The sequence below is a fragment of the Pseudophryne corroboree genome, chromosome 2, assembly GCF_028390025.1.
Source record: "Pseudophryne corroboree isolate aPseCor3 chromosome 2, aPseCor3.hap2, whole genome shotgun sequence".
In the NCBI taxonomy this organism is placed as follows: Eukaryota; Metazoa; Chordata; class Amphibia; order Anura; family Myobatrachidae; genus Pseudophryne; species Pseudophryne corroboree.
In genome coordinates, this window is record NC_086445.1 from 268,769,702 (window position 1) to 268,789,133 (window position 19,432).

The following is a 19,432-nucleotide window of genomic DNA, read 5'->3' on the forward strand; positions in this document are numbered from 1 at the left end:
TCCGGTCGGGAGCCTGGCAGTCAGAATACCGACGCCGGAATCCAAACACTATTTGGAATGCCAACAATGACATCCTGAATAGGGTCTCCAGCCCGGCCCTGGAATCCCGACAGCAGGATCCAGAACGCTCATCCACCGCCACACCAGAGAGGTAAGCCACGGAGCAAGGGGTTAGGCTGTGGGGGGAGGGTTAGGTTTAGGTTGCGCCCTGGGGAGGTTAGGTTTAGGCTGCGGGTAGGGGGGTTAGGTTTAGCTGCTACTGGTGAGTGTTAGGGTTAGGCTGCGGGGGGGTGTAGGTTAGGGCTATAGATAGGATGGGTTAGGACGCCAGGGGGGGAGGTAAGTAAACTTTCCTTCCCCTGTCGGGATTCTAACTATCGGGATGCCACGGTCTGACCAGTGGCATCCCGACCACCGGCAATTTAATTCCAACCCTGTCAGAGGGAGGGAGAGAGAAAGAACGGGGAGCAAGAGAGAGTGTCAGGGAAACAAAGACGGAGATAGAGAGAGAAAGAGGTGTCAAGGAGAAAGAGGGATGTAAGGAGAGAGAGAGGGGCAGCAGGGACGTAAGGACAGAGGGAGGGGCAGCAGGGACATAAGGAGAGAGAGATGCATCAGGGACGTAGGGACAGAGAGGGCCAGCAGGGATGTAGAGACAGAGAGGCAGCAAGGACGTAGGGACAGAGAGAAGCAGCAGGGGTGTAGGGACAGAGAGAGGCCGTAAGTACAGAGAGAGGCAGCAGTGGTGTAAGGACAGAGAGAGGGGTAGCAGGGAAGTAGGGACAGAGAAAGCCAGCAGGGGCATAGAGACAGAGAGAGGGGTAGCACGGATGTAGGGACAGAGAGAGGGGCAGCAGGGTTGTAGGGACAGAGAGGCAGCAAGGATGTAGGGAGAGATAGAGACAGAGAGAGGCCGTAGGGACAGATAGAGGCAGCAGGAATGTAGGGACAAAGAGAGGGGCAGCAGGGATGCAGGGACAGACAGGAAAAAACCACACACATTGGCGTCCATGGGAAAAAAACACATACATTGGCCTCCACAGAAAAAAAACACATAAATTTGTGTCCATAAACAAACACACATTGCTCCCTACAGGAAAATAAATCACATTGTTCCCTACAGAGAAAAAAATCAAAATCACAGTGAAAACAAAATAACATTGCTCACCACAGTGGGAAAAAAAATCACAATACTCCCCACAGTAAAAAAAAATAATAACATTGCTCCCTACAGAGAAACAAATAACATTGCTCCCCACAATGAAAACAAAATCACATTGCTCCCCACAGTGAAAAAAAAAACATTGCTCCCCACAGTCAGAAAAAAAAATTGCTCCCCACAGTGAAAAAAAAAATGACATTGCTCCCCATGGTTAAAAAATTTTATCACATTGCTCCTTACAGGGAAACAAATAACATTGCTCCCCACAATGAAATCAAAATCACATTGCTCCCCACAGTAAAAAAAAAAAAAATCACATTGCTCCCTACTGGGAAACAAATAACATTGCTCCCCACAGTGAGAAAAAAACACATTGCTCCCCACAGTGAAAAAAAAATCACGAGTGGGAATAGTCCCTGTGTGTCGGCATGCCGATGGTCGGCATTGCCAGCGGTCGGGATTCTGGCATCAGCATCCTAACCGCCGGGATCCCGACCGCCAATCATGTGACCGCATGCCAGCACCACAGGGAAAGAAAATCACAATGGCCACACAGAAAAAGAAAATAACAAACATTGGCCCCTACCTGTCGGAAGAAGGGCGCTAACTGTCTTCCCTATCCCTCAATGGTGTGATTGCTTACAGGCATTCAGGCTGGTGTACAGACAGACTGGTAAAATGGCAACATGGCTGTGAGTGGAGAAAGACCAGGATAGGGGAACTGATGTGGGGATGGGATGAGGGCTACAGATGGGAGGGGGAGCTGTAGCTATGAGGGTAAAGGGTGGGGGGGGGGCAGTACAGGAGTACTGGTGTGGGGGAGGGGGTGCCGCAGGTGGGGGGGGACAGTACAGGAGTACTGGTGTGGGGGAGGGGGTGCCGCGGGTGGGGGGTCGGGGATGCCACGGGTGGGGGGGGACACAGCACAGGAGTACTGGTGTGGGGGAGGGGTTGCCGCGGTTGGGGGGGGAGGGGATGCCGCGGGTGGGGGGGAGAGAATAGTGTACAGGAGTACTGTTGTGGGGGAGGGCGTGCCGCGGATGGGGGAGGGTCGGAGTTCGGAGCCACGATGAGGGATAGGAGATTACAGGAGTACTGGTTCTGTGGGAGGGGGGGAGCTGCGGGGGAGAGCCATGAGAGGAGATCCGAGATAGGTAACAGGAAGGGCAGAGACTGGAGAGGGGAGAAAAGAGGTGGGCTGTGAGTGATTGATCTGGGGAAGGGTCAGCCCCAGACTGGATCAGACATTTAATAAGGAGGGAGGCGACCTGCACCTCTGGCTCTGCCCCTGCCGGCATTGGAGGCGGCCGCTGTGGAGGGCAGGGAGGGAGAGTGGATCACACCCACTACTTCTGCGGGGTGAGAGACTGAGGCTGAGCTGCCACTGCTCAGTCCCTGCATTGCATGGAGACTGAGGTTGTGATGTGCGGTCTTTCAACAGACTGCACATCGCTCCTCCTGCATGTTGGCGCCTCTCGTGTTTGGGGGGGGGGGGGCAAGCTGCCCCCTTGCCCCCCCTGTTCCGACGCCTCTGCGTACATCTCTATTGTTTGCATGAGATAAAGATTTTCCTTCCAGTGCATGTGTACCAAAACTGTGTAGCATATGTCAGTGTATGCTTATTTGCAAACCAAAGGCAGAATTGGACAAGGGAGGGGCAAGAAAACATAAGACGAGTACAGTAAGAAAGTGTTCATGTAAATGCAGCTCTATTACACATAGATGCACATGCATATATAGTTTTATATACCTGACACTACGTGTATCTCTTGCGGGTGCTGGAGGACTCACACATATACAGTATATGCTATAATCATGATGACTTGCAGTAGTATTACCTAGATACTTCTTACTGTCTGCATCTTGACTGCTACCACTAATAGTACCATTGTGTCCATCCATTGACATTACTTAAATGATCTTTCTATTTGGAAATCAGGAAAAAAACATTTGACTTTCTTGTGAATATGACACTTCATTGCTTTATTGTATTACATAGTATTGCATAGTATTGCAACTTTAGATTTTACAGTTAGCACTGTGAAGTTGTGATATGCAGTGAGGCAGTGACGTGTAGTGAGGTGAGGCAGGTGAGACAGTGATTTTCTTGTCATACTTCAGTATACTCCAGAGTTTTCACTATAAGGTATCTTATACCTTAATGCCAGGCCACAGGCTTGTCGCTGGGTTTCCCTTCCAATGCTTGTTTACTGTATGACCTGTGCAAGATCATTCGTTCTCTGAAGGATCTTTTAGTCTTTCCCACATAAAAGAGTTCTCAGTTCTAGATTGGAAGAAGGTATCCCCAATTTCCAGATAGCTGCATGTAATGTAGCCTAAGCATTTGAAATTCCCAGCTTTCCTGGATAAAAAGTGCTTGTGGGGATCTGAAATTGGAGATATCTTTATGGACAAGTGTGTCCTTAAGGTTCCTGCCTCTATGGAATCCTAGAATGATTGATTTATCTTTCATGGAAGACAATTTAGCAGGTTTTACAGAGTGACCCTAAATTCAGCAACAGCATGGAGTAGATTACAGCGGCTGCAAGAACAGTCATTTTGCCATGCCACCAACTAAAGTTAGAGGTAATAAAAAGGTGGAATTCTGCCCTTCAGCGGATGGAGGAACAACAAAAAGCCATCCACAACTATACAACAAGTCATGACACAGGAAGAGGAGAGGGAATGTACATTAGTGGAAAATTCTGTTTTATGTAAGGTACTAAAACCATTTGAAGTAGTAACTTATGAAGTCAGTTCAGACAATGCCAGGTTGAGTCAGGTGATTTCTTAAGTAGACTAATGGAAAGGCAGCTCGAGATACTGAAGGAGGAGATGAAACAAAGTGATTCCGCTAAATATGTTGGAAGATCAAGTTCTTTATTCACTTCAGCAGGACCAAAGGGGTTTCAACATCTTGAAATCAGATCACTACAGATTGGGGACCATACTTGATCCTAGGTTTCAGTTGTACGTAATGTCTTTCTTTCCAACTGACACAGTCAAATAGCTCCTTGTGAGCAAGTTGGCAGCTCAAGTGGCGCATGACAAAACAGCATCTCCTCCTTTAGTTTCTCCTGCAACTGTTGCTGCCTGGAAAAAAAACTATGTTTCCCAGGAGACCCACTGGTAATGAGAATGAGTCAACTCAGTGCAACAGAGTGACACTACACTTTGACATCTGGTCAGGTCTCTAAGAATTGCCCAACATTAGTAACACCTTCACCATGACTCAAATCGATACGGTAACCATCCATAGAATGGTGGAGGATTATTTTATTGACAGTATACAAATGTGCACGTCAGACAGTCCCTTTGACTACTGGGAGGGAAAAAAGGCTATGCTTTATTTAAGCTACCCACTCTCCAATGTATACTCAAAAAGAATTTTTAGTACAGACAGAAACCTTGTGATCAGTTAGGAGGCTACTTCCTCAAAATAGGTGGAAAAGATGATATTCATCAAAATGAACTACAAATTCTATGAGGTAGACCTTACCTGCCAATTATGTTAAAGTACAGAGACTTCTGTGAAGGTAAATTCCAGCAGAAGCAGCAGGGAGCCCCTATAACCGACACCACATACTGGAGCACCGACCCTAGGTAGGTGAGTATGTATTTTTTTCTTTAAACACAGTGATCAGCTTCTGTGTCCATCGGAGACACAGAGCTAACCACACTGCCAGCTCCATGCACAGCTTTTTCTGCCTAGGAAAAGCTTTCTCTGCTTAATGAACTGTGTCAGGATCTCAATGCAGATCAGGATACATGCTAGCACAGGCACCCTCTGCTGATATAGGTTGCTAGTAAATGCTGTCCCTAACCCTCCCCCTTGCAGCCTAACCCTAACCCTCCACGGTGGTGCCTAACCCTACCCACCCCCTCCCTGCAGCATAAACCTGGGGTGCCTAACACTCCTTCCCTGCAGCCTAACCCTAATCCTCCCTCTCCAACCCGCAGCCTAACCCTAACCCTCTGCCCACAGCCTAAACGTAACCACCCTACTCCCCTCGGTTGTGGAGTCCCAGCAGTTGGATCTATGTCGGGATCCTGGTGACAGTATTCCAAGCAGTTTCGGGATTCTGCAGTCAGTATTCTGAATGCCAGGATACCGAACACTGGGACTCTGACCGGATCCCTATTGGAGGCTGTTTGGTATTATAATATAAATCAGGGGTGGCCTGCAGTAATGTCATTGTACATCTCTGTTGCAATAATTCAGATTCTAAATATGCAGAGTGGAGGCTAAAGGCATATACATTCTGTACAATGGAGCACAAGGTGCAAATCGGCACCTGGGACTTGTCAGCTGGACCACAAGTTTATGTTTCTGCCATATTCTAATTGGCTGCGTGACACAATACTTGTATATTTAGACGTTAAGAGTAAAGGTGTAAATATCAACTAAACCTTTTCTAAAGTCTAAAGGGCCCTACACACTGGCCGATTTTTTTAAAGATATGAACGATCTCGTTCATAAATGAACGAGAACTCGTTCATATCTTTCAGTGTGGAGACTCCTGCGATGAACGATGCGCGGCCCCGCGCTCGTTCATCGCTGGTCTCCCGTCGGCTGTGCATGCAGGCCAATATGGACGATCTCGTCCATATTTGCCTGCACTTCAATGCAGCCGCGTGACGGGGGGAGTGAAGAAACTTCACTCCCCCCGTCACTGCCCCCCCGCCGCCGGGTCGCTCGTCGGCCGTATCCGCCGTCGGGCAGCTCGGCGGCGGGTCGGCCAGTGAGTAGGGCCCATAAGTTTAACCATAGGAATTCAAGCAAATCTTGCTGTTACAGGGATAAGAAGTTTCTTTACTGACCACGCAAATAGCAATCAGATAAATCTCCTGGGTCAATTACCCAATTATATTATATACAAAACGTAGTTAACCATTTGTGCAACAAAAACATTTTACTAATTTGAATCCTGGTTTTCTTTTTTGGTCATACAGAACACAGCTAATTTATGTTGTATTTTATTGCAATTCTTAAAATTTCTTCTTGTGAGGAAAGGTAAACAAATGCACCCAGGGTTGGACTCGGACTGGCCCATAGGGGTACAGGGGAAACCCCGGGTGGGTCCCACTGCCTGAAGGCCCACCCCCTCCTCTAGGAATCAGGTTCTAGACTGTACACATAAATTACACATTATACATGTTAGATTATTATACTGCACAGGACTATGGTGTATTCACTACAATGTGCATTCCCGTTATTATGCATTCACTAGCAATCTAGTGCAAATTATGCACTCACTAATTATGCACTCACTAATAGTTAGCCAAGCTTCCACAGTGGATGGCCACAGCACTAAGCATGGGCCTTTACCACTGCATTTCCCAAGTGGGCCCTTCATGCCCCAGTCCGACACTGGATGCACCTGTGACCGGATGAACTCACTCTGCCAGGCGATCACAGATTTGTTTGATCCCACTGGATTTGTGCTATTATGGAATTCCCTCTTGTCATCAGTAACCACCTGTTACTGACTCCACCCACTGCGCAATGGGTGAGTAATGCTGCCAACACTAGGAACCGCTTACTGCTGTGTATACATGGACACATTGCTGACACACATCTTGACTGGTGTCAGCTGATTGCCTCAGGTCCCTCACCATGGACCAGTCTCTGCACAGTAGCTGGCAGAGGGCAGAGCTTCGAGACACAGCTCAATCCAGAACAGCCAGAGAATGAAATAACGTTTGTCACAGGAAACAAGAGGCTAGATGTAATAGGGTGAGATTTTTCAGGTGTCCTAAAATTCGCATCAAATTGCACATTTGAAACCTGCGAGTTTTAGTTAAAAGTCGCAAATGTAATAGTTTCCGATTTTTAGGGTTAAAACAGAAATCGCATGCGATTTTTATCAACTTTTAATAAAGGAAACAAGCGATTTTTAGTAATGAAAACATGCGTTTTTTAATACTTTCATTACTTTGTGTATGTTAGCTAAAAGCATGCACAGATCAGTGAGATCCGTGCATGCTTCGGACTGTAACAGTCAGAAAGAGTATATAAAAAAATAAAATAAAAAAAGACGTGCAGCCTCCTCCCCAAAGCATAACCAGCCCCGTGCTCTTTTAGCTGGTCTTGGTAGCTAAAGTACAGGGAAACATTGTGTAGAAGTTCCCTGTACTTTAACAACCAGCACCGGGCTCTTGGACCGGTCCTGGTTCCAAAAGTATGGGGTTAAAAAGACGTAGTGGTCCCCTGTATTTTTGGAACCAGCACTGGGCTCCATTAGCCAGGGAGATAATGCCGCAGCCGGGGGAAATTTTTATACAGGTCCCTGCGGCCACAGCATCACCCCCCAAACCTGGGGCTGTCCCTGGCTTTCTAGGCTGTACTTGGAGAACCACAAGTACCAGCATGCAGGGCATTAAAGGGCCCGCTGGTACCTGTAGTGCCACAGTAAAAGAAATATAAAAAAAAACACATGACACACACACCGTGATAATAATACAACTTTATTTAAACATACTTGCACACTCACATTCATACATACACACATTTATACATACTTACCTACATCCCACGCTGCCATTCACGTCCCCTGCTCCATTAGAATACATAGGGTACCTGTACAAATAAAAAAATATATACTCACCTATTTCCAGTGTAGATTGGTCCTCTTCAGTCCATGTAGGCATCCAGGGGTTAAAAAATAAAAAAACCCATCAACCCGAACCAGCAGACAGTACACATGGATCCCCTTTTCCCGAATGCCGGGTCCCCTCATGACATCTGTCACTTAGAGACCCACCAGCCAATCAGGGAGCACCATGTCATACCACAGACCGCAAGGTTAATTGAGGCAGGGCCGTAACTAGCTATGAGCCAGCTGTGCCTGTCACACAGCGCAAAAGCACTGTGGGCGCAGGACTGCCGGCAGAACCCATGGGGCCGTGGCCACTGCCGCTAGCTGTAGCACTGCCCGTGGTGAGCCTCTTTACACCTAGCCAGGCAGCACTGCAGCTGCCTGCCCCCTCCGTATCCCCCTCTCCAGTTGCAGCACTTGTACAGTGTCAGGTGGCTTCCATTGCCCCACCCACTCAGTCCCTTACAGCAGCAGTCAGAGAGAAAGTGTGTACTTCCCATGCCCTCTGTACCACCCCTCCTGCCCGGCGCCTCCGGACTTAAGGTGTATACACACGGTTAGATCCTTGCTATGCCCGATTTTGACTATGCAATTTCGCTTGAACTCCCCCAGAGCCCAGATAGCACAGATTTTGACTATCCACTATTTATACTTTCGATTTGGTCTATGGGGGTTATTCCAACCTGATCAGGTCACTACTGCGCATGCATATGCACCGCAATGCGCAGGCAAGTCGTATGGGTACAAAACGGATCGTTGCTGGACGATGAATTTAATGAAGAATCCATTCGAACAGCCGATCGCAAGAAGATTGACAGGAAGAGGGCGTTTATGGGTGTCAACTGACCATTTTCAGGGAGTGGTTGGAAAAACGCAGGCGTGACCAAGCGTTTGCAGGGCCGGTGTCTGACGTTAATTACGGGACCGAACAGGCTGAAGTGATCGCAGTGGCTGAGTAAGTTCAGACCTACTCAGAAACTGCACAAACTATTTTTGTAGTGCTCGGCTGCACAGGCGTTTGCACTCTTGCAAAGCTAAAATACACTCCCCACTGGGCGGCGACTATGCGTTTGCACGGCTGCAGAAAGTAGCTAGCGAGCAATCAACATGGAATGACCCCCTATGTACGATTTTGACTAAGTGCCAATTTTGACTATACTTTGTACTAGATAGTATACTAGATAGTCAAGATTGACTTGCCTGCACAGTTTATTAAGCCTTGCGTTTCCGACCCCGCGGGAGCGAGCATCGGGATCGAATCAGTATCACAAGCAGCCTAACACCTTGAGATATGCACTAACTTTCCTTAAGATTTTGACTATATAGTCAAAATCTTACAGATTTATCTCACCGTGTGTACACACCTTTACAGTGTCTGAAGAGCAATTTCGTCAGTATAATACTTACTCTCTCTCTCTCGGACTCTGCCTGCCTAATGTGTGAAAAAGGGGAACTCTGTCTGCCCTAATGTGTAAAAAGGGGGACTCTGACACCTAATATGAGAAAAAGGGGACTCTGCCTGCCTAATGTGTAAAGAGGGCACTCTGTCTGCCCTAATGTGTAAAAAGGGGGACTCTGCCACCTAATATGAGAAAAAGGGGACTCTGCCTGCCTAATGTGTAAAGAGGGCACTCTGCCTGCCATAATGTGTAAAAAAGGGGGACTCTGCTGCTGTAATGTGTATAAAAGGGGACTCTTTAATGCCCCACATGCTGGTGCTTGTGGTTCTCCATGTACCAACATGCAGGGGAGGCTTGCTGGGACCTGTACTTCCACAGCAAAAGCCAATATTTATTTATTTTTTATACACAATTCACAGATATCAGCAGAGGCGTATCTAGAGAGGAGGGGACCCGTGTGCAGTCTCTATGTGGTGTGGGTCCCCTCCTCTCCCATAGCTGGCAGCGCAGCTGTTAGCACTCTGAGCACTAGAGACTCTGGCACAGTGCCAGAGTCTACAGTGCATGCGCAGGTCTCTAGAAAAATGGCATGGTGGCCAATTTTTCAGAGACCTGCGCATGCGCTGTAGACTCTGTGCTCAGATCATTAACAGCGGCGCTGCCGGCTACGGGAGAGGAGGGGCCCCACACATGGACACCAGAAAGGTAAGTATAGAAAGAATGGGTACAGTGTGTGCGGTGTGGGCCCCCTCTGGACCCAAAGGCCCATGTGCACTGCACACATTGCACCCCTTATAGATACGCCACTGTCAGCTCACCATTCATAGCCCAGGAATGCCAGGGACAGCCCCAGGTTTCATCCCTGGCTCTTGGGTGCCTGGAGGGGGTCCCAACTCCCCTAGGGAACCACGGCCAGGGGTGACTATTTGGGAGGGAGGGGGGGGGGTTGATGCTGCAGCGGCAGGGACATGTATAAAAGTGTCCCCTGGCTGCGGCATTAGGCATTCTCTCCCTGGCTGATGGAGTCCGGTGCTGGTTCCAAAAATATGGGGGGACCCCTACGTCTTCTTCCCCCTGTATTTTTGGAACCAGGACCAGTCCAAGAGCCCGGTGCTTGTTATTAAATTACAGGGAAACACTACACAATTTTCCCTGTATTTTAACAACCAGGATCGGCACAAAAAGCTTTGGGGGGGAGACTGCACATCTTTTTTTTTCTTTTTCTCTAACTCTTTCTTTAATGTTACAGTCAGAAGCATGCATGGATCTCACTGATCTGTGCATGCTTCTATCAAAATCACCATTCTCAAACTGGTCTATTATTCTGGCGATTTTTGGTAAGGTTTGGTGTGCGATTTTGAAAATCGGAACCTATTACATTTGCAGTTTTGATGGTTTTCAATGGGAAAACATCTGGATGAGATTTTTCCCTTGCGATTTTTGGTACAGGTTGAAATATACGATTTTGACCATTACCGCATCTATTTCATTTGCGATTTGTAAAAATGTGCGATTTAAAAATTGCAATTTTTACAAAATCGCACCCTATTGCATCTAGCCAAAGATGTTTATTGCTCAAAAAGTCTTCAAAAAAAGACTATTCCCCTTGCAGATATTGCTTGAGGGTATCGCAGCATACAGATTTTCAGCAGAAATACAAATCTACATGATTGTGACAAAAAATATACACAACTCCGTGCTTGCAGGCCCTATTTTTATTCTGTTCCAATACACAATACCACAGGGAGCAAGTCCGCCCTGTGTTTTTTACCAAATCATGTTAAGTGCATGAGCCTGGCATGCAAGAGGCATGCCCTTCTTTAACATTGTCCCTAATAGACAGTGGAGAGTGGTCAATCCTCTGTGCCAGAGTCCACCTGGAGTGATAGCTTCTACCCAGGTGCCGCCACATTTAGAGTGATGGGATAGTTCCCTCCATAACCTACTTCCAGGAATCTGCTAGGGGCATCTTATTACCTTCTCTAGCCAAATCTGAGTTCCTAAGATGGGCAAACCATATGCCCAGGCAGAGTCTCCTGGCTATGGAGTGGACACTTTTTTAGGCTCCAGGCAACTAATTTGCTGGCTACGTTGTTCAGCCCTTTCTGCACTGCCTAATACCATTTTCAGTTGTGAGGCCTGGCTCAAGAGGAAGTCATTCCGTTTATCTGAGAAAGTGACTGGGGGACCTGGAAAAAAGTTAAGTGCAGATTATTTTAATACAATATTGTAAAATAAATCCTTTCACTTATACATTTACACATTCACATTTGATGCACTATACATACTCTACCAGGTGCCCTGTCCAGGATACACATACCCAGGCACTACAGCACAGATGCAGTGCCCTAAAGTAAAAATTAGCTGTGCTGCAATATTTCGGTGGTGGAAGCAGTTCAGAGGGTAATACACGAGTGACTGATGAAGCGCATTCTGGGAGACCATCCACTGTGGGACTTAATTTAACTTAACGCAAACTTTAAGCTTCCCTTGGCATCTCATTCAAACAGGTTCAGCATGTTGTGACAAAAGAACTGAAAATGCATCGAAACACTGCAGCACAGCTAACTATTTCTCCACTGTATGCTTGCCATAACATTTCATGAGTTTCAATTCCACTTTTTCCAAGTTTAACACAAAATTCAATCACACATCTCTGACATAATCGCACAAACACGTCTTCCTCATCCGCCATGACGAAATGCATGAAGATCTTCCGCTCACTGTGACCAAACAAAGACAACTACGGAAGTCCAACTACAGGTTCAGACACATAGATCTATGAGCTTCGCTATAACCAGCATAGCATTGACATGTCTATGGATGGGACAAAAAAAAGGCAGTCTCATTACTTTTCAATAAGCCCTTGTACATTTTAATAGTTAATTTATGCATGTGTGCATTACTGTTAACACTAGTGCCAGCACCAGCGCTGGAACTTGACTAGGCCGCGTCCCAGCATCACACAGCTGTATAATGCAGCCTGGTGCAGTGTTGCTACTTGCAAATGGCTATTACATTTACAACTGGCAGTGACACAACAGTGCTGATTGGTCCATTCTAAAATTGTGCAGCAGCATGAGGGTTAAGCCTTTCAGTGCTACGGCCAGCATGTCGAAGTCAAAAATATTACATAAAGAGGACATACAATCTACACACATTTAAGTCGCTATACTTGCAAATACGCGCAGCAAGCACAGCAAAATATGGTAACACATGCATTTACATGGACATGCCACAGAAATGGATTCGACACTTATTTCATACAGTACATAATTATAATAATATCAAGCGCCAGACATCATGATGATTTAAAATTACCTAATGAATTAATGTCATTAATGTGTATTATTTGAATGGAACCAGATACACCTGTCATGTTTACCATTAAAACAACCAGCTTAATGTGTAGATTAATTTGATACTTGTTATGAAGTTGTAGGACATTGCAGCGAATAGTTATGATTACATGTATAAAAGCTAAAATCACTTTGTTAGAACAATGAATGTTACAGTGGACAGGGAACTTATGCCAGCCCTTTGGCAGTCTTCAAGGCTGAACCTGATCAGCATATACAAAGAGAATAGTGACTCATCATGAACCACTCCCCCAGAAACTAGTTAACACATTTTGCTGGTCACACAGGAAGGTAGTTCCTGTTTCTTTTGGTCTCAGAGCTACTGGCTTTTTGGTCTCAGAGGAAGATGGAGTCCCAGCATTACTTTACAGAGAGAGAGAGAGTGATATGGAAAGATGAATCTATATAACTTAAGGATAATGATATTGTATCGTTGGCATGTAACTGTATGTAACTTTATGTATTAACTGCTTACTGTATGAGTTGTAACTATAGGTATACTGTACTTTGTAATATATATTGAATCCATATCCTTTTTAATAACAAATATATACATCAATGAGCTTTGGAACTCAGATAATGTGTGGGTGTATTGTTTTCTCTTATGGGATGCAGTGTTTTGCGATGTTCAGCGCACTTTTATCGTATATGTTAATAAGATGCGACTTGGCGTCTGCAATATATATTAGAGCGGGCATTTTAAATATTTGTGAGAAATCAGTTTGGCATTCTCAATTGGTTGCTTGTCCGGGATATCACGTTCTTAATGATGCACTGTACATTACAAACGCGGCTGTAATTGACCGGCTCCAATGGACGCATTGAGAAGCTGATGAAAATAACATCCACGTTAATGTATTGTCGTGTTATTAGTAAGACGCTGATATGAAATTCAAGGGACAATGCGTTTCTCATAATATTTAAGATGCAAAAATGTATTTTTATTGTTGCAAAACAAGGTTCAAATAAGTCATATTGTGTTTGATTCAGATTGGATTGCTTATCTGTTAAGTAGGGTTAAAAGTATATTTAAAAGTTGCTGCATAGCCTTGATATAGTGTTTTTTTTTAACTCAGGCCTAAAATAACTTCAGGTGCTTGTATGATGTGTGATTTCTTTGTGACAAAGGAAGCCTCATGGTCTGTCCTCCATTTTGGACTAACCACATGGCCTGTCCACCATTTTGTGTAACCCTCATGGATGTGGAAGGGGAGGAGCAGCGGCCATTTTGGGAAGGTCATTTTTCTAAATGGCTGATTTTCACTGCTCAGAATAATCAGCTTTCCTTGGTCACATCAAAAACATCATTTATGAGTTACCAATGCATTTATTTAACCCATGCCATAGTCAATTACAAATAGTTTCAGCTGGGCCTAGTGAGAGTTAAGAGATGAATACTTGATGTAAGAATTACACACAGATAAAAAAAAAGAAAAAGTTTTTTTTTCTTTTACCTCTAGGATTTAGTAACTCTGCTAGCTAGTTTAGGATAGCCATTGAAATGTTAATTAACCTGTCCCACTACCCTCTTGAACAGGCATATGAAACTCTGTTGATATGCAAATTAGAAGCACTGAATGGGTAAATGAGTCTCAGGAGACCAGTGAATGGTACATATATATAATTATTATAATTATGTGTATATTTATATCACTGTATGTTCTGCAAGATAGCTATCCAATCTGAATCATATCATTTAAATGATTGATTATTGCTAGAGTCATTATAGATCTGTGTGAAATAGGATACATTTGTTGCTATATAGGTAAATTTATAGGTAAATTTGAAATAACAGTATTTTAAGGAAGTAAGTGTAAAGACACAAACGCAGTTCTGCATAAAAGTTTATACAGAACAAGTTGTGTCTAGTGGGCAATAGTAATTAGTATTGTTCACATTTATAGAGCTGTGTGATTTACTGCGGACGCAGGGTTTTGTACACGTGTCTCAGACAAAGTACAGGACTGCGCACGCAGCGTTGAGACACGCATGGTCGCGTGTTTGCGCAAAGTGCGTAAGAATGCGGGCGCTAAGTACAAATTATACAATAGTGTTGTTTAGGTCAAAGGTGGGATAGTAGACATTTAATACAATAGCACATAACTATCAGATTTCAAAAGCAGGTTACTCTAAATTAAAAAAAAAACTGTATTGCCTCTGGGGTAAAGCTGCCTCTCTGAATGAATTTAAATTTTCTGTACAGAAAAAAAAGGTGTATTTGAGTGAGCGAACGCAGGAGTGAGTGGATACTGAACCCAAGAACTGAAGTGGTCTGAAGTGGTCTGAAGTGGTAACACTGGGTTAGTAGAGGCCCGGTGGCGTAGGGTTCGCTACCCTGCGTTATTAGGAATTGATGTGGTCTGAAGTGGTCTGAAGTGATCCCATACAACTGAAGTGGTCTAAAGTGGTCTGGAGTGGTCTAGGCTAAAGTGGTCTACAGCAATTGTAGGGCATATAGATAACTAGTATCTATAGGCTGTGCTATTGCATCGCATGTCCGTTTGTTCTGCACAGCACAACGTGATACCATTGTGTCATATGTGCTGTGGAAGAGTATACACCGACGTGATTGTATAGACAAAGGGGTACCATTCCCTAAGGTGAGCAGCTTTAAACCAGAGGTATTGCAGAACTTAAGGATAAGAATATGTCTGATAAAATCCCGAAAACAAAGGTCAGACATACAAATTGTTTAAACCTGTGACAGCAAGAGGGGTTGGTGAGTTTGATCCTAAGGTATTGCAGGTGGTATGTTTAACCAAAGTCATATAAGACAAGAATGGAAATATAAGAACTGTTTGAACTTGTAGCAACAATAAATAAGTAGGAAAAAAAAAGTAAATGCAAGTACACCGCCTTATGTAGATGTGGAAGCAGTTACGGCCAGCATACAAACTATAGAAAATAATAAAAATATGAAAAATATGACTGTAACCTATATATGTACTAATGAATGTTGAAGTTTTATTTAGGAGGAGAAGGTGACCTGATCGTTTTCAGCCATTTCTCATGCACCCAGAGGAGTATCCAACCGGTAAAAGAAGAGCAGTAGCCTGTGGGGGAAGTGGCTGAGACCAGTGGAACAGGTAAGTATGGTATCATTCGTGTACATATATAGTAAAACCCAAAAATAAAACAAAAAAAATCAAGAAAATAACGTCAGAAATGGAGAAAAAAACCTGTCCGCACATTAGTATTTGCCAGTAGGAAAGCGGACAGAGACAAGATAACCCCAGGGTATTTCTTTCAGTTACCATACAAGAAGTATTCATTCCTAGTAATGCCCCTAGCAAAGATGAGCTTGGAAATGTTTGTTGAACCATGTACAGACCCTTAGTACGGGATGAGAGGGATTGAATGAAATACTTTTCATGACCTAGAAGCTTGTTAAACTTTTTTTTGTTTTTGTCTCTGGTAGAAATAGAAAAACTCTCCATCAGGATAAGACCACTGGTAAACACTAATTCGGCAAATGGGAGATGGCTGTCTCTGTGCAAATGGACGGGCTCAATAAGGCACTGAGTGTCAGGGTGCAGACTTCTTTGCAAAATTGGAAAGGGGTCACAGTAGCTAATCTTAGATAGTGTGCTATTAAACATCACAAGAATAGTGTTAGGCGCAGAGAACAACAGGTGGAGAGGTTGAGGACGGTAAGTATACTGGCACATACAGGAAAGACCCATCAGTCCAAACCCCAGATCCCTAATGGTCAATAATATGTTACACTTGTAGGAAGGAAGGGCATTTTGCCAGAGATTGTAGGAGTAGTAGGACACATAGTCAATATAGATCCCCTAGACAGAAAACACAAGCCACATTATTAAACACATCGACGGGACCAAGGGACATATAGTAAGGAATCATAAGCCATATAGAAAACACAGATTCGGTTAATGGGAAGAACAGAATAAATGCAACTTACTAATGTTACATTTCACTGTTCTAGATGCATGTCCATCACAGGTAGAGGAAATTAACTCACAGATACCGGGTTCCCTATGAACTTAGGATTGACAGGACACTGGATTGATGGCTGGGATAGTCCCAGTAGAGATAAAACACACAGAATTTTTTTTAAGGTGTAGACCAAGTAGAGAATCACTTCCCCGTAGTGCCCAATCCAGTTGTCAAATTTTTATAAAATCTTCTCCACCTCTACAAACTCATCTGTCACCAACCTCTATTCTGTTTCTCTACAGTTTCCTCTTCATCTTTTGTGTTCACACAGGGTGGTACAATACATGGACCCAAGTACAGTTCAAACTCCACATGCCTAGGTCCTTCAGAGTTCTGCCCGAACCCAGTATATCTCAACAGCACGATGACACCAGTATTACTGCAGTGTGCCTTGTCATGCACAAAGGGTGGAGAATGGGAATACTGGTGAAGGGAAATTTTGTATAGACACTGATATGTCTGTTGGTGAATGGCAAACCTGACATTTTCTTTTTCGTTTTCTTCTTCCTTCTCTCCTCTAGAGATGTTTTTTTTTTTTTTTGAGTTATGCTCATGGTACTCTACATTGCAAACACACGATAGTTAAATTAAGATACAAAAATGTGTGTTCCCTGCAGGAAGAGGCAGTGTGGAGGACAAAGGGGTATGGCCAGGAGTCCTCAGGACCGTGGGCAGGTGGACACGGTAAGCCAGTAGCCCCCAGAGCATACCTTCCAAGTCTAGCTGAGGTGGCACACGGTCTGACTCATCTAGGCAAAGAGGGTAGGTGCAGGCTGATGAGAGCCTACTGGTGTGCGCCGGGATTCTATTCTCATGCAGGTAAGAGAGCAATGACCTGTCTTACTTGCTTGAGGAAGAATATTGGTAAAGCAATACCAACAGAGCCATCCCATATCCCTCCTGCAGATGGATCTTTTCAGGAAATACAAATCGACTTCGTACAGTTAACACCCTTTAGGAATTATTGTTATGTATTGGTGTGCACTGATGTTTTCTCAAACTGGGTAGAGGCATTTCCTGCCACCACGGATGCGGCTGTGTTTACCGCAAAGAAAAATTGCGCAGAAATTTGTGTGTAGATAATGGTACGCCTATAAGTAGGAGTAAAACCTGAAATTGTACTATTGTGATCATAGATACTGCCACTAGTATTATGTAGCTTCGGAACCACTCCCAGATCTTCACTCGACGAATCACCCTATTCTAAATTTGTTTTGGTTTTGGTATTTGTGTTATTTATTTATTTTTTGTGTTGTTTTTGGAAGACAACCTCATGTCATGATTGATCCGCACAATGATCAGAAATACACCAATGAGGTGACAGTACAGTACCTTGTTGAGATGAGCCAGCATTTGAGAACTTGACAAAAGAACTTGAAACTGTTTATTGCTGGTATGCCAAATGCTAACTGTATTGATTATGAACCAATAGACTGTGTGATTGCCCTTACGCTCAGGTTGCCTAATAGACAGGTGGGAAGGACCATACCAAGATTTGTTGACAGCACTAAAGGTCGCCGAAAGAAAGACTTGGGTCCACTCATCCCACTGCAAGAAGGTCGCTGACCCGGAGAGAACTCGTGACAAAGTAGTTTATTGCTCACATTCATCGAGTTTGTGTGTTCAAAGAGCAAGGTGGAGAGCAAAGTGAACTGTGTGTTCCAAGTGAACTGTGTATTCAAAGAGCAAGGCAATGAGATCGCAAAAGTATCACCAGAGAATCTGTTCCGTGAAGACTGAGAGGCGGCACTGTTGAACACTACCTGAGCGTACTAAAGGACTGCAGAAAGACCAGTCATTGTAATTAATTTGTTATGAACAAGAGTTGTTTTGTTCTATTTCTCTTTTCTCTCTTTCCCGCTGACAAACATTTTTTTTCAGGATATTCTATTTTTGCGAGGTTTTTTTATGAGGAGTCGAGTGTGGGACTGGAACTGGTTCTGTAGGAAGGAGTGATCTCCTTATAGGATCCCAGGATTAGCCGATCAGTTTGTTAAAATCAATGAAACATCAAAGGTCTAGTAGTTATGGAGTTCAGAGGAAATTAGGAACAGTCAGACAATGGCTATTCACACATTGCAGATAAAGAGCTCACTAATATATGTGGAAGAAAGGTTTATGAGTGGCTCTCCCCAAACTCCGAAGGTTTACGTTATTTAGGAAGGACACTACTTATAACCCTTGTTCAATGATTAAACAGACCTAGCATACGTTCCAGAAATGGAAACAATGTTCAGAAAATGATAGGAATATGTAGATCATGAAAATTTTATGTCACTGTCACGATTTGTTTGTGTCTTCTTTACCTACCCAGCAGAACCTCAATTGAATACAAACATCAAAGTACAAAGACGTAGGTACATGTATGTGTGAAATGTTCGTCGCAAATTAGACATTATAGGCCAAAGCACTGTCCCAGCATACTCTATAGGTTGAATGTTGTCCCACACCCAACCAGTGGTCCCGTGACCGCCGAGTGCATATAGAGGATGTCTCGTCCTCCTCCCTGTCTTCCCCAAATATAGTCAAGTGTCTGATTTGCGAAATGCATACATACTTGTGTCTAGGTCACCGATTATGGTATGACATATTTTTTTCTTATGTTAATAATTGATGGCAGTTATTGTTTACTGCCAAAGGGTGGACTGTCGAAGTCAAAAATATTACATAAAGAGAACATACAAACTACACACATTTAAGTCGCTATACTTGCAAATCCGCGCAGCGGGCACAGCAAAATATGGTAACACACGCATTTACACGGACATGCCACAGAGATGGATTCGACACATTTCATACAGTACATAATTATAATAATATTAAGCTCCAGACATCATGATGATTTAAAATTACCTAATGAATTAATGTCATGAATGTGTATTATTTGAACGGAACCAGATACACCTGTCATGTTTACTATTAAAACAACCAGCTTAATGTGTAGATTAATTTGAT